This window comes from Somniosus microcephalus, chromosome 1 (genome assembly GCF_052327205.1).
Source record: "Somniosus microcephalus isolate GS21.2 chromosome 1, FLI_Smic_1.0, whole genome shotgun sequence".
Classification (NCBI taxonomy): Eukaryota; Metazoa; Chordata; class Chondrichthyes; order Squaliformes; family Somniosidae; genus Somniosus; species Somniosus microcephalus.
Genome location: NC_140987.1, coordinates 111,479,217 through 111,491,381, shown reverse-complemented (window position 1 = coordinate 111,491,381; position 12,165 = coordinate 111,479,217).

Here is a 12,165-nt window from a genome sequence, read left to right as displayed (position 1 = left end):
CTGCTTCAACACTTCAACGCCCAGGACTATGGAGAAGGCTAGGGAGGGAGCGCAGCGCTTCAGCAAGGGTGCCCTGAAGCTACTGGTTGGCGCAGTGGAGCGCAGGCGACCTGTCCTCTTCCCTGATAGTGGCAGGAGGCCACAGCCCAGCGAGTATCGAAAAGCCTGGAGGGAGGTGGCAAACAGGTTGACCTCCGACAGCATGGTTGCCAGGACTCCAGTGCAATGCAGAAAAAGTTCAACGGCCTCACTCGGGTTGTCAGGGTGAGTACCCTTTCCAGTATCCTCTTCATCCCTGCATGTGCACCTCACCTTATGGCCAAAGGGACCTGAAAGCCCCAATGCCCAGCCCTCATCCAACAGCTATGGGACTCTCATGAACATCACTTGCACATTCAGCACTTTACAGACTGTCAGGGCTATTCCACCATGGGAGGCAGTGCGGGCAAGATCAGCACTTTACACACTGTCAGGGCTATTCCACCATGGGAGGCAGTGCAGGCAAGATCAGCACTTTACACACTGTCAGGGCTATTCCACCATGGGAGGCAGTGCAGGCAAGATCAGGGCTTGACACTGTCAGGGCTATTCCACCATGGGAGGCAGTGCAGGCAAGATCAGGGCTTGACACTGTCAGGGCTATTCCACCATGGGAGGCTGTGCAGGCAAGATCAGGGCTTGACACTGTCAGGGTTATTCCACCATGGGAGGCAGTGCAGGCAAGATCACGGCTCGACAGTGTACTTAGAGGTCGTCATTTCTCTTGCAGGGCAAGCTGGCCCACAATCGCAGGCAGCAGCGATGGACCGGGGGAGGCCGTCCTGACCTGAAAGAGCTCACCGACCTGGAGCAGCGAGTGGAGGGGATTATGGGAGGCCGGCTGATTGGCCCCGTTACCAGTGGAGATGCCGACCCCGTTCTGGACAGCAATGGTAAGGTCATCACCTTTTTGACCTCTCTCTTTCCACTTGTGCCTCACACTAGCATCCTTTGCCACTCTCGAACCAATGCAGTGCATAGCAGCATTCATGCCTCCCTCGCTGCTGCCCTGTCCTCATTCTAAAGCAACTGTTGTGCCTCCCTGCTTTCAGATGCTGATTCGCCAGGTGAGCAGGCGGGCCCTCAAGCTGGCACTGTGTCTGATTCAGATTTCGAGGAGGAGGAAGAGGAAGCCAGCCCATCAGTGTCACCCTCAGCCGAGGCAGCCCATGGACATGATGGGGACACATCTTCCCTGGAGGGGAGCAGGGGGGAAGGGTCTGATGAGTGTGAAGCTCCGGGGCCCAGCGGGCTGCAGCATCGCGGGAGGGGTGGGGAAGCTCGGCGGCCTTCTGCTCGGAGGGTGAGTGCGGCCTCCAGTCCTGCTACGGTGAGCGCAGAGGAGGTGCGGCTCCTTGGTGAAATGGGCGCCCAGGCTGAGCGCAGGCACACTGAGCTCATGGCTGCAGTGGCAAGGATGCCGGACTCCATAGAGTCACTGGCAAGGAGTGTTCAGGAATTCGGGGCAGCACAGGCCAGGAGTCTGCAGGACTTCGCGGCATCACAGGCGGCTTCCAGCCAAGTGCTCAGTCGTGCCATGCATTCACTGGCTGGTCTGATGCAGTCACAGATCAGGGCCACACGGGCACTAACTGCTGCCACCCTCGCTGGATCAGCCAGGCATCGCCGCAGCCCTCGCACGCCGCAGCAGCCCAGCAGTCTGTGCTTCAGCAGATTGCTGCCCATGCGAGTGCCAGTGTATCAGCCAACCAGGGAGTGCCTGTGCTCTGTCAGGTTGGCAGCATTCCTGCAGCCAACACTGTCACTCCTCCACTGCAGCTGCCACCACCCGTAGGACAGACTGCTGCCGCCCAAGCAGAGTTGGAGCAGTCAGCAGCCGAGCCCTCCAGGCCCAGAGTTGGTCCAGGACGTCGCCCAAGGGCATCTGCCGTCTCACCATCTGACCCTCAGCAGCCTTCCCCCAGCCTTGCTGCAGCCACTGGGGTCCCATTGAGGAGGAGCTGCAGGGTGGGAAGGGGCCACTAGCGGAAGCAAGGCGGATCACGCTCGCAGGCGAAAAAGTAGAAGGTGTGGCGAAATGTTTTTTTGATATATGAAGGCCGAGAATGTTGCGTTTGTTTTTTAAATGAAGGCCGAGGATCATGGTCATTTTTGTTTAACTGTTTTTTTCATTTTCTCAAGGTTGTGAGAGCCACTTATGTGTCTGACTGTTTTTTGGGGGGTTTCTCAGAATTTGTTTGTCATGCGGGAAGGGCACAGAGTTTGTAAAATAAAACATTTTCTTTATTCAGATTGTCCATGTTTGCACTTTGAACTATTTGTTGCCTTGACCGGCTGAGGGTTTGCGGAGCGGCTCCATTCATGTTCTTTCATTGGCACAAGCCATTCCCTGAGAGGAGGCCTAGAACCGAGTTGCAATAATCCGCCGATGGACGGCCCTTGCACTTTGTGCCTCCCTCCTGTCTTGGTGCTCCTCCTCCTCCTCCTCCTCCTCCTCATCCTCCTCTGGTGGTCCTCCAATGTCTGCTGGCAGTGGCTGAGTCCTGAGGATAGCCAGGTTGTGCAGCATGCAGCACACTACAATGAAATGGGAGACTCGCTCAGGCGAGTACTGTAGGGCTCCTCTGGAATGGTCCAGACAGCGGAACTGTTGCTTGAGCACGCCGATTGTGTGCTCAATGATGTTCCTGGTAGCTTGATGGCTGTCATTGTATCATTCTTCAGCAGGGGTGCTGGGCGCACGGAGCGGGGTCATCAGCCAGGTGCACAAAGGATAGCCCTTGTCCCCGAGAAGCCAGCCTCCTGGGTGGGCCGGGGCTTCAAAAATGTCTGCCACAGAAGTCTGGCGCAGGATAAAGGCATCGTGGCTGCTGCCTGGAAAGCGGGCATTGACAGCTAGGATGATCTGCCTGTGGTCACACACCAACTGGACGTTGAGCGAATGGTAGCCCTTCCGGTTGCGGTAATCCTCGGTATTCTGTAGAGGTGCCCGCAAAGCCACATGCGTGCAGTCAATGGCGCCCTGGACCATGGGGAAGCCCGCTATTCTTGCAAATCCCATTGCACGCTTTTGCTGCTTGTCCAGGGTCATGGGGCAGGGGATGTACTGACGTCTCCTTCTGAAGAGGGCATTCGTCACCTGGCGGATGCAGCAATGTACCGCGAACTGGGAGATATTGGCAATGTCGCCAGTAGCGGATTGGAAGGAGCCGGTGGCATAGAAGTTGAGAGCCACCGTCACCTTCACTGCCACCGACAGAGACGTCCTGCTCCTCAGCTGTGGCTGCAGATCTCTCTGAAGCAGGTGTCAGATCTCAGTGACCACCTCCCTTCTGAATCGCAGCCTCCGAACACACTGCTCCTCAGACATGTTGAGATATGAGAACTGCTGGCGGTATACCCTGGGTGGGTAAGGCCTCCTGTGCCGACGCCTGTTGGCCCTTCTCCATCTGGCCATGACTGGCACTCTCTCTCGGCGTCTCTGAGCCCTTTGAATGCAATGCAGAAAGCCAACGTTTCCACCCATTGCAGCCCCCATTATATGTGGCGACTCAAGGCTATGGCACTGAAAGTTAAATCCAACTGCAAAGCTCTGGCCTGAAGCTAGAGGCACCTGTGCGAGCACTGAGTCAAAGCAGAAAGCTCTCTCCCTTTGTCTCTCTCCAAATATCTCTCTCTCACACAGAAGGAGTGGAACAAAATGGCTGCCACAAATAATGCAGGAAGAGTCCCCTTTAAATAGCGCCCCCCCGCGCCCCGCAGCGACTGGGAACTAGTCGCTGGGGGCGCCAGGCGCACAGAAGGGGGGCGCCACTGAAGTTCCGGTTCGGGGCGCACCAAGGGCGTTGCACCATGAAATGACGTCAGGATCTGCGTGCGCAGCTGAGCGGGCGCTGCGGTTTTGCGCCACCGCTAAATCTTGACTGAAGTTCGCGAGAGGTGCAGATCGCGCCGTGCCCGGGCGCTAGCCGCTTCGCGCCCCACTTCTCCTCCTCCTAAGGTGCTAGCGGCTGGCGCTAACAACTGAATTTCTAGGCCTTTCTGTTTTTATTTCAGATTTCCAGCATCTGCAGTGTTTTCTTTTTATATCAGTGTTTTATAAAGGTTCATCATAACTTCCTTGCTTTTGTACTCTATGCCTCTATTCATGAAGCCCAGAATCCCGTATGCTTTTTTAACCGCTTTCTCAACCTGCACTGCCACCTTCAATGATTTGTGCACATATACCCCCAGGTCACTCTGTTCATGCACCCGCTTTAGAATTGTACCCTTTCGTTCATATTGCTTCTCCTCATTCTTCCTACCAAAATGTAACATTTTGCACTTTTCTATGTTAAATTTCTTCTGCCACGTGTCCGCCCATTCCACCAGCCTACTTCTTCTTCTGCTTCTTCCTCTTCCCTCTGGGAGCAGCTTGTCCTCTTTGCTGCCTCTGCTTCATCTCCATGTGATGTTGCAGCCCAAGGCAGGCTGCAACCAGAGCCGCCAGGACTGTGAGCAAGTGGTGTTCTCAGAGGCCTTCCTTTAATATCCAAAGCCATGCAAGTGTCCAGCAGCACTGTCTGCACTCCCTGCACACTTTAACAACTTTTTAAATGTATTGCACCAAGCCATTACTCCAATAAAATGTAAAAAAAATACAGCCGAAAAGTTAAATCTAAACTTACCTGAAAGACGTGTGTGTCCCTTTAAGAAGCACTGGCAGTGTCTCTGTTGCACTGCTGCATGCACATTCTTCTGTGTGTGGTTTGGAGAGAGCGGTATCAAGAGCGACGACGTCCAAAATCACAGTCATGCATCAATTCAGGCGTTGTACGCCGATTGTCGTCACGATCTGTATAATTTACACATGAGCGGCAAACACAGGCAATGGCAGTGCTGCCAACTTCCCCAAAATGGCAGCTACCGCATTCCGTACTGGAAGCGAGGCGGCCTTTTTTTTTTCAGCAAAACTGGCTTTGAGGGCTGGCGCTCGACCTCCCAATTTCACGGCCCTTGTGTATTGGAATTGGAATTAAGTAAAAATTTGATAGATTATTCACTGACTGATGACTCTTGCAGACTGACTTGATCACTGTGCAGCCAATTTCTCTGTCTCATGGTTAGCATCATTGATGCCTTTCATAAACTGCCTGTTCCATGGTAAGGTCCCTTTGCAGAGCAGAGTTGTGCAGAACACAGCAGTCAGCAATAATCTGGCTGAGTTTGTCTGGGCTATATGGTAGCACTTCCCTAATTCTTTCCACACATTAGAATTGTTGTTTGAGGATGTCAAAGGTGTTTTCCACAATGAGGCTGGTGGAACACATGGGCTGCATTTCACCTTAAGAACATAAGAACATAAGAACATAAGAAATAGGAGCAGGAGTAGGCCAATCGGCCCCTCGAGCCTGCTCCGCCATTTAATAAGATCATGGCTGATCTGATCCTAACCGCCAATCTACTATCACAGAACCATCTCCTGAATCTAACAGAATTAGACACACAAAATAGGAGCAGGATCAGGCTACATAGCCCCTGGGCCCGCTCCGCTACCCACAGGGCCATGTCCGATCTGAACCGAGACACATGTCCAAATTCCTGCCCGCTCCCCGTAACCCTTAATTCCCTTTACTTCTAGGAAACTGTCTATTTCTGTTTTAAATTTATGTAATGATGTAGCTTCTACAGCTTTTTGGGGCAGCATATTCCATGGACCTACCACCCTCTGAGTGAAGTAGTTCCTCCTCATCTCAGTTTTGAAAGAGCAGCCCCTTATTCTAAGACTATGCCCCCTAGTTCTAGTTTCACCCATCATCGGGAACATCCTCCCCGCATCCACCCGATCCAACCCCTTCACAATCTTATATGTTTCAATAAGATCGCCTCTCATTCTTCTGAACTCCAATGAGTAGAGTCCCAATCTACTCAACCTCTCCTCATATGTCCATCCCCTCATCCCCGGGATTAACCGAGTGAACCTTCTTTGTACTGACTCGAGGGCAAGTATGTCTTTTCTTAAGTATGGACACCAAAACTGTATGCAGTATTCCAGGTGCGGTCTCACCAATGCCTTGTACAACTGAAGCAATACCTTCCTATTTTTATATTCTATCCCCCCAGCAATGAAAGCCAACATTCCATTGGCCTTCTTAATCACTTGCAGCACCTGCATACTAACCTTTTGAGTTTCATGCACCAGGACCCCCAGATCCCTTTGTACTTCAGTACTTTCCAGTTTCTTGCCATTAAGATAATAACTTGCTCTACGATTTTTCCTGCCAAAGTGCATAACCTCACACTTTCCAGTATTGTATTCCATCTGCCAAATCTCTGCCCACTTACTTAGCCTGTCTATGTCCCCTTGCAGGTTTTTTATGTCCTCCTCACTCACTACTTTCCCTCCCATCTTAGTATCATCTGCAAACTTTGATATGTTACACTCGGTCCCCTCCTCCAAATCGTTAATATAGATTGTAAAGAGTTGGGGACCCAGCACTGACCCCTGCGGAACACCACTAGTTACTGATTGCCAGTCTGAGAATGAACCACTTATCCCAACTTTCTGCCTTCTGTTAGATAGCCAATCCTCTATCCATGCCAGAATATTACCCCCAATCCCATGATTTTTTATCTTAAGCAATAATCTTTTGTGTGGCACCTTGTCAAATGCCTTTTGGAAGTCTAAATACACTATGTCCACTGGTTCCCCTTTATCAACCCTATATGTTACTTCCTCAAAGAACTGCAGCAAATTTGTCAAACATGACTTCCCCTTCATAAAACCATGCTGACTTTGTCCTATTAAATTATGATTATCCAAATGTCCTGTTACTGTCTCCTTAATAATGGACTCCAAAATTTTACCTACCACAGATGTTAGGCTAACCGGTCTATAGTTTCCAGCCTTCTGTCTACTGCCCTTTTTAAATAAGGGTGTTACATTAGCAGTTTTCCAGTCTGCCAGGACCTTTGCCGAATCCAGGGAGTTTTGGAAAATTATAACTAATGCATCCACAATCCCTACCGCCACTTCCCTCAGGACCCTAGGATGTAAGCCATCAGGTCCAGGTGATTTATCCGCCTTGAGTCCCATTATTTTACCGAGTACCACTTCCTTAGTGATTTTGATCGTGTTTAGCTCCTCCTCCCCTATCGCCCCCTGTTTGTCCAGTGTTGGGATATTCTTAGTGTCTTCTACTGTAAAGACTGATACAAAATATTCATTCAGTGTTTTTGCCATCTCCATATTTCCCACCATTAATTTCCCGGTCTCATCCTCTAAGGGACCAACATTTACTTTAGCCACCCTTCTTCTTTTTATATAACCATAAAAACTCTTACTATCTGTTTTTATATTTTTTGCTCATTTACTTTCATAATCTATCTTCCCTTTCTTAATCAATCTTTTTGTTATTTTTTGCTGTCTTTTAAAGTTTTCCCAATCCTCTATCCTCCCACTAGATTTGGCTACCTTATATGCCCTTGTTTTTAGTCGAATACTATCCTTAATTTCTTTACTTAGCCATGGATGGCTGTCTTTTCTTTTACACCCTTTTCTTCCCAGTGGAATATATTTTTTTGGGAAGTTGTAAAATAACTCCTTAAATGTACACCACTGATCATGTATTGTCTTACCCTTTAATCTGTTTTCCCAATCCACTCTACTCAATTCCGCTCTCATACCTTCATAGTCTCCTTTATTCAAGCTTAGCACGCTTGTTTGAGATCCAACCTTCTCACCCTCTAATTGAATATGGAATTCAACCACGTTATGGTCACTCATTCCAAGGGGATCCTTTACTAGGACATTTTTAATTAATCCTGTCTCGTTACACAGGACCAGATCTAAGGTTGCTTGCCCCCTGGTCGGTTCAGTTACATACTGCTCAAGAAACCCATCCCTAATACACTCAATGAACTCATCCTCAAGGCAGCCCTGCCCAATTTGATTTGTCCAATTAATATGATAGTTAAATTCCCCCATAATTATAGATGTTCCCTTATTACAAGCCTCAACTATTTCCTGATTGATATTCCGTCCAACAGAGTTGCAACTGTTCGGAGGCCTATAGACTACGCCCACTAATGTTTTTTTCCCCTTATTATTCCTTATCTCCACCCAAACTGTTTCATTATCCTGATCTTTTGACCCAATATCATTTCTCTGTATTACAGTGATTCCTTCCTTTATTAACATAGCCACCCCACCTCCCCTTCCTTCCTGCCTGTCCTTCCTGATCGTTACATAACCTGGTATGTTTAATTCCCAGACATTGTCACCCTGCAGCCATGTTTCTGTAATGGCCACAAGATCATACCCATATGTAGTTATTTGTGCCATTAACTCGTCTATTTTGTTACGAATGCTACGTGCATTCAGATAGAGAACTTTCAAATATGTTTTGTGACACTTAGTTCCTGCTTTTGCCCTTTTTATTACTTTAACTTTTACTCCATACCTTCTGCCCCTTCCTGACACGCTCTGGTTTTTAATTTCCCCACTGCTACCTAAGTCTATGAACTTCTCTGTTGTCATTTTTATTATTTGCTCTCTAGGAACCTCCCCCCCACTAGTTAGTTTAAAGCCCTCTCTACAGCCCTAGTTATATGATCCGCCAGGACTCTAGTCCCAGCACTGGCCAAGTGAAGCCCTTCCCAATGGAACAGCTCCCTCCTGCCCCAGTACTGGTGCCAGTGTCCCAGGAAGCAAAACCCATTTCTCCCACACCAGTCTTTGAGCCACGCATTTAACTCTCTAATTTTATTTGTCCTGGCCAAATTCGCTCGTGGCTCAGGTAATAACCCAGAGATTATTACCCTTGAGGTTCTGTTTTTTAATTTGACCCCTAGCTGCTCATACTCCTTTAACAGAACCGGCTTCCTAGTCCTATCTACGTCATTTGTACCAACATGGACCACGACAACTGGATCCACCCCCTCCCACTGCAAGTTTCTTTCCAGCCCAGAGGAGATGTCCTTAACCCTGGCACCGGGTAGGCAACACAGCCTTCGGGACTCTCGCTCTCGGCTGCAGAAAACTCTATCTATCCCCCTAATAATACTATCCCCTACCACTACAACATTTCTATTTACTCCCCCCTCTTGAATGGCCCCCCGTTCCACGGTGCTGTGGCCAGGTTGCTCATCCTCCCTGCAGTCCCTGCTCCTGTCCCCACAGGGAGTAAGAACCTCAAACCTGTTGGACTAGAGCAAGGGCTGCAGCTCCTCCAGCTCTACCTCCTGGATCCCCGTACCTGCCTCTCCTTTTTTTAGCTTTAGTCTTTGTCTGATGCAACACTCATCAGTCATGGATGTAGCGCATATCTTTGGTCCCCCAGGAATTGTCCCTAGTGTCTCCCTGGCCCTTCAAGTAACACCAGCACTATCATTGTTGACTGCTATAGGATGAAGGAACCAAAGTAACGGGCATTGATAAACATAATTCTGTTCCTATTGTTACTGACAACTTGCACATTTATGGAGTGGCTGGCCTGTTTATTCATGAATGGAGTCAAATAGGGTGTTTGACCACATGAGTGCAGTGAATGATGCCCTGCAATTGTGGGAATCCTGCCACTTGGTAGAAATGGAGGGCCTTTCTGTTGTTGGTTGCTTTCTGAAGCAAAATTGCTGAATTCACTGACCCTGTCAAACAACCCATTGATTAGCTGCAGTGTGCACAGAAGGCTAAGAAATATGACAGAGATATCCCAGACTTGCCTGGAAAATGCCTGCCGCATAAGAGTTCAATGCACTGTAAACTTCGCAGCCAATGACAGAATAATGCCTATGCTGAAAATACTTTCTGGGTCTGACTGCAGGAAAGTTCATAGTTCTGTAATGTGTCATACTTGGGGAATTTGAATCTGTACAGGCAGGTCCTGTTATGAAAGCCTGGCTCTATACATAAGTGGTGATGTAAGTACAGGTCCATATGGAGCATCTACAATGCAAACAATCCTGTCTGACATACATCCTCTGATACTCCACCTCCAGAATGTGCAAATAAAGAGGGATATCCATAGGGATACCCATAGCTGCTCACAAATGAGTTTCACTCACAGCTTCAGATGTGCAAATAGGCACAGATAAGAGATGCAGCACAGTTTTAGAAGCTCTCAGGAATGATCCAAGAAGTTCCCCATACCTCCTTTATCACACAAAATCAATGCGGGGAATTTTAACATGGAGGAGCCCATGGGTTTGGGAGCGGGTGGGGGGGGGGGGGGGCGGGCGTTGTTAAAGCTAGTGAAATTGACAGCGCGTCGGGAAGCCAGCTCCAACCTGCCAATTTCTGAGTTTCGCTCCAGCGCCATAGGCTGTGTGCACGCAACCCTCTCGGGAGAGGCGAGTTGGCAATTACCATATGTTAATTGCTCAATTAGAGCAATATTGACACTGATTTTTAAGTTTAATGCGTGTTCCATGGGTTCAAAGGGCTTCCTGAAACTCGTAAGTAAAAGCAAGGCGAGAACACAACGGCAATTGAAGGGGATCAATCAATCTCAGGGAAATATGGCAATAAGTACACACAGCTGCTTTCTTCCCTGCTATTGGGAAAGGGGGTTCACAGTACTTATGCTGAGAGTTGACTTTCTACACTTCGGAGCTTTCTTCTACGTTTTGGAGGTTTGATCTATCAGATCAGGATTATGCTGCCTTAGACTGGACCTCAGATGAGGGCCAACATGACCAGCAACAACACCAGCAACAGCAGCAGCCTGCTGGTCATAAATCTGTAGCTTTACAGGAGTGAGGGGAGCAGCAGAGAGGGCAGCAGCAGAGAGGGCAGCAGCAAAGAAGTGCCACTTGCAGGAGGCCATACCCACCACACAGGGTCGATAGGCAGAGGATCAGCTTCCTCGACATGTTGGAACAGCAGTGTCTCAGGAGGCTCAGGTTGTCAGGTAAGGTGGTGGCAGACATCTGCAGCCTGCTGGACAAAGACCTGCTGCCAACTGGACCTGGTGACCATGCTTTACCAGTGGCTGTCAAAGTCACCACTGTCTTCAACCTTTTTGCCTCCGGATCCTTCTAAGGCCCTCCTGGAGACATTTCCAGGATCTCCCAGTTGGCGGCACACAAATGCATAGGACAGGTGACTGATGTCTTGCTCGCCAGGGCCACCAAATGTGTCAATTTCGCCTGCGTTGATGCCAGTTAGAATGAGCGGGTGCTCAGGTTTGCGTCTCTAGCTGGCTTCCCACTGGTGCAGGGTGTCATCGACTGCACACACATGGAAATCAGTGCACCCCTCAGATCACCAAGGAGTGTTTGTCAACCGCAAGGCTTCCACTCCATCAATGTACAGCTGATTTGCAACCACAAAAAGATCTTTATGCATGTTTGCGCAAGATTCCCGGGAAACTGCCATGATGCTTTCGTCCTGCGGTAGTCCAACCGCCCTGATGTCTTCACACTGGAAGCAGAGTTAATAGGTGGCTGCTTGGAGACAAGGGATACCCACTTAAAACGTAGCTGATGACACCTCTCAGAAACCCGAGGAATGACGCCCAAGAGTATTACAATCAATGTCACATCACCGCCCGATGCATCATCGAACAAGCCATCGGGATGCTGAAGATGCGCTTCAGGTGCCTAGTCAGATCTGGAGGCACCCTTCAATATGTACCAGCCAGGGTTTCCAGAATGGTTGTGGTTTGCTGTGCTTTACACAACATTGTGCAGCAACGAGGTTTGGACCTACAGGAGGGCCAAGGCACAGAGTGCAGATCCTCGTCGGAGGATTCTGAGGAAGAGGAGTAGGAAGACGAGGAGGAGGAAGGTGATGAGGGCAAAGCACCACCACCTGCGTACCTTGCTGCCAGGGATGCCCTGATTATTGCGAGGTTCAATTAGGTTCCACCATTGGACCCATCTCACAACCACATACAACAGCCACTTTTCTAACTTCAAGCTTCTGCAAATTGCAACTATGGTTTAGCCCTTTAAATACTGGAGTTGAGATTGCGTCATGTGGGTCCCCATCACGCATGCTGCTGCTGATTGGATGGGAAACCTGTAAGTAAAATAAGGTTCTGGTGAAGGGTCATCGACCTGAAATGTTAACTCTGTTTCTCTCCACAGATGCTGCCTGACCTGCTGAGTATTTCCAGCATTTTCTGTTTTTATTTCAGATTTCCAGCATCCGCAGTATTTTGCTTTTGTATTTGTTGTAGTAAA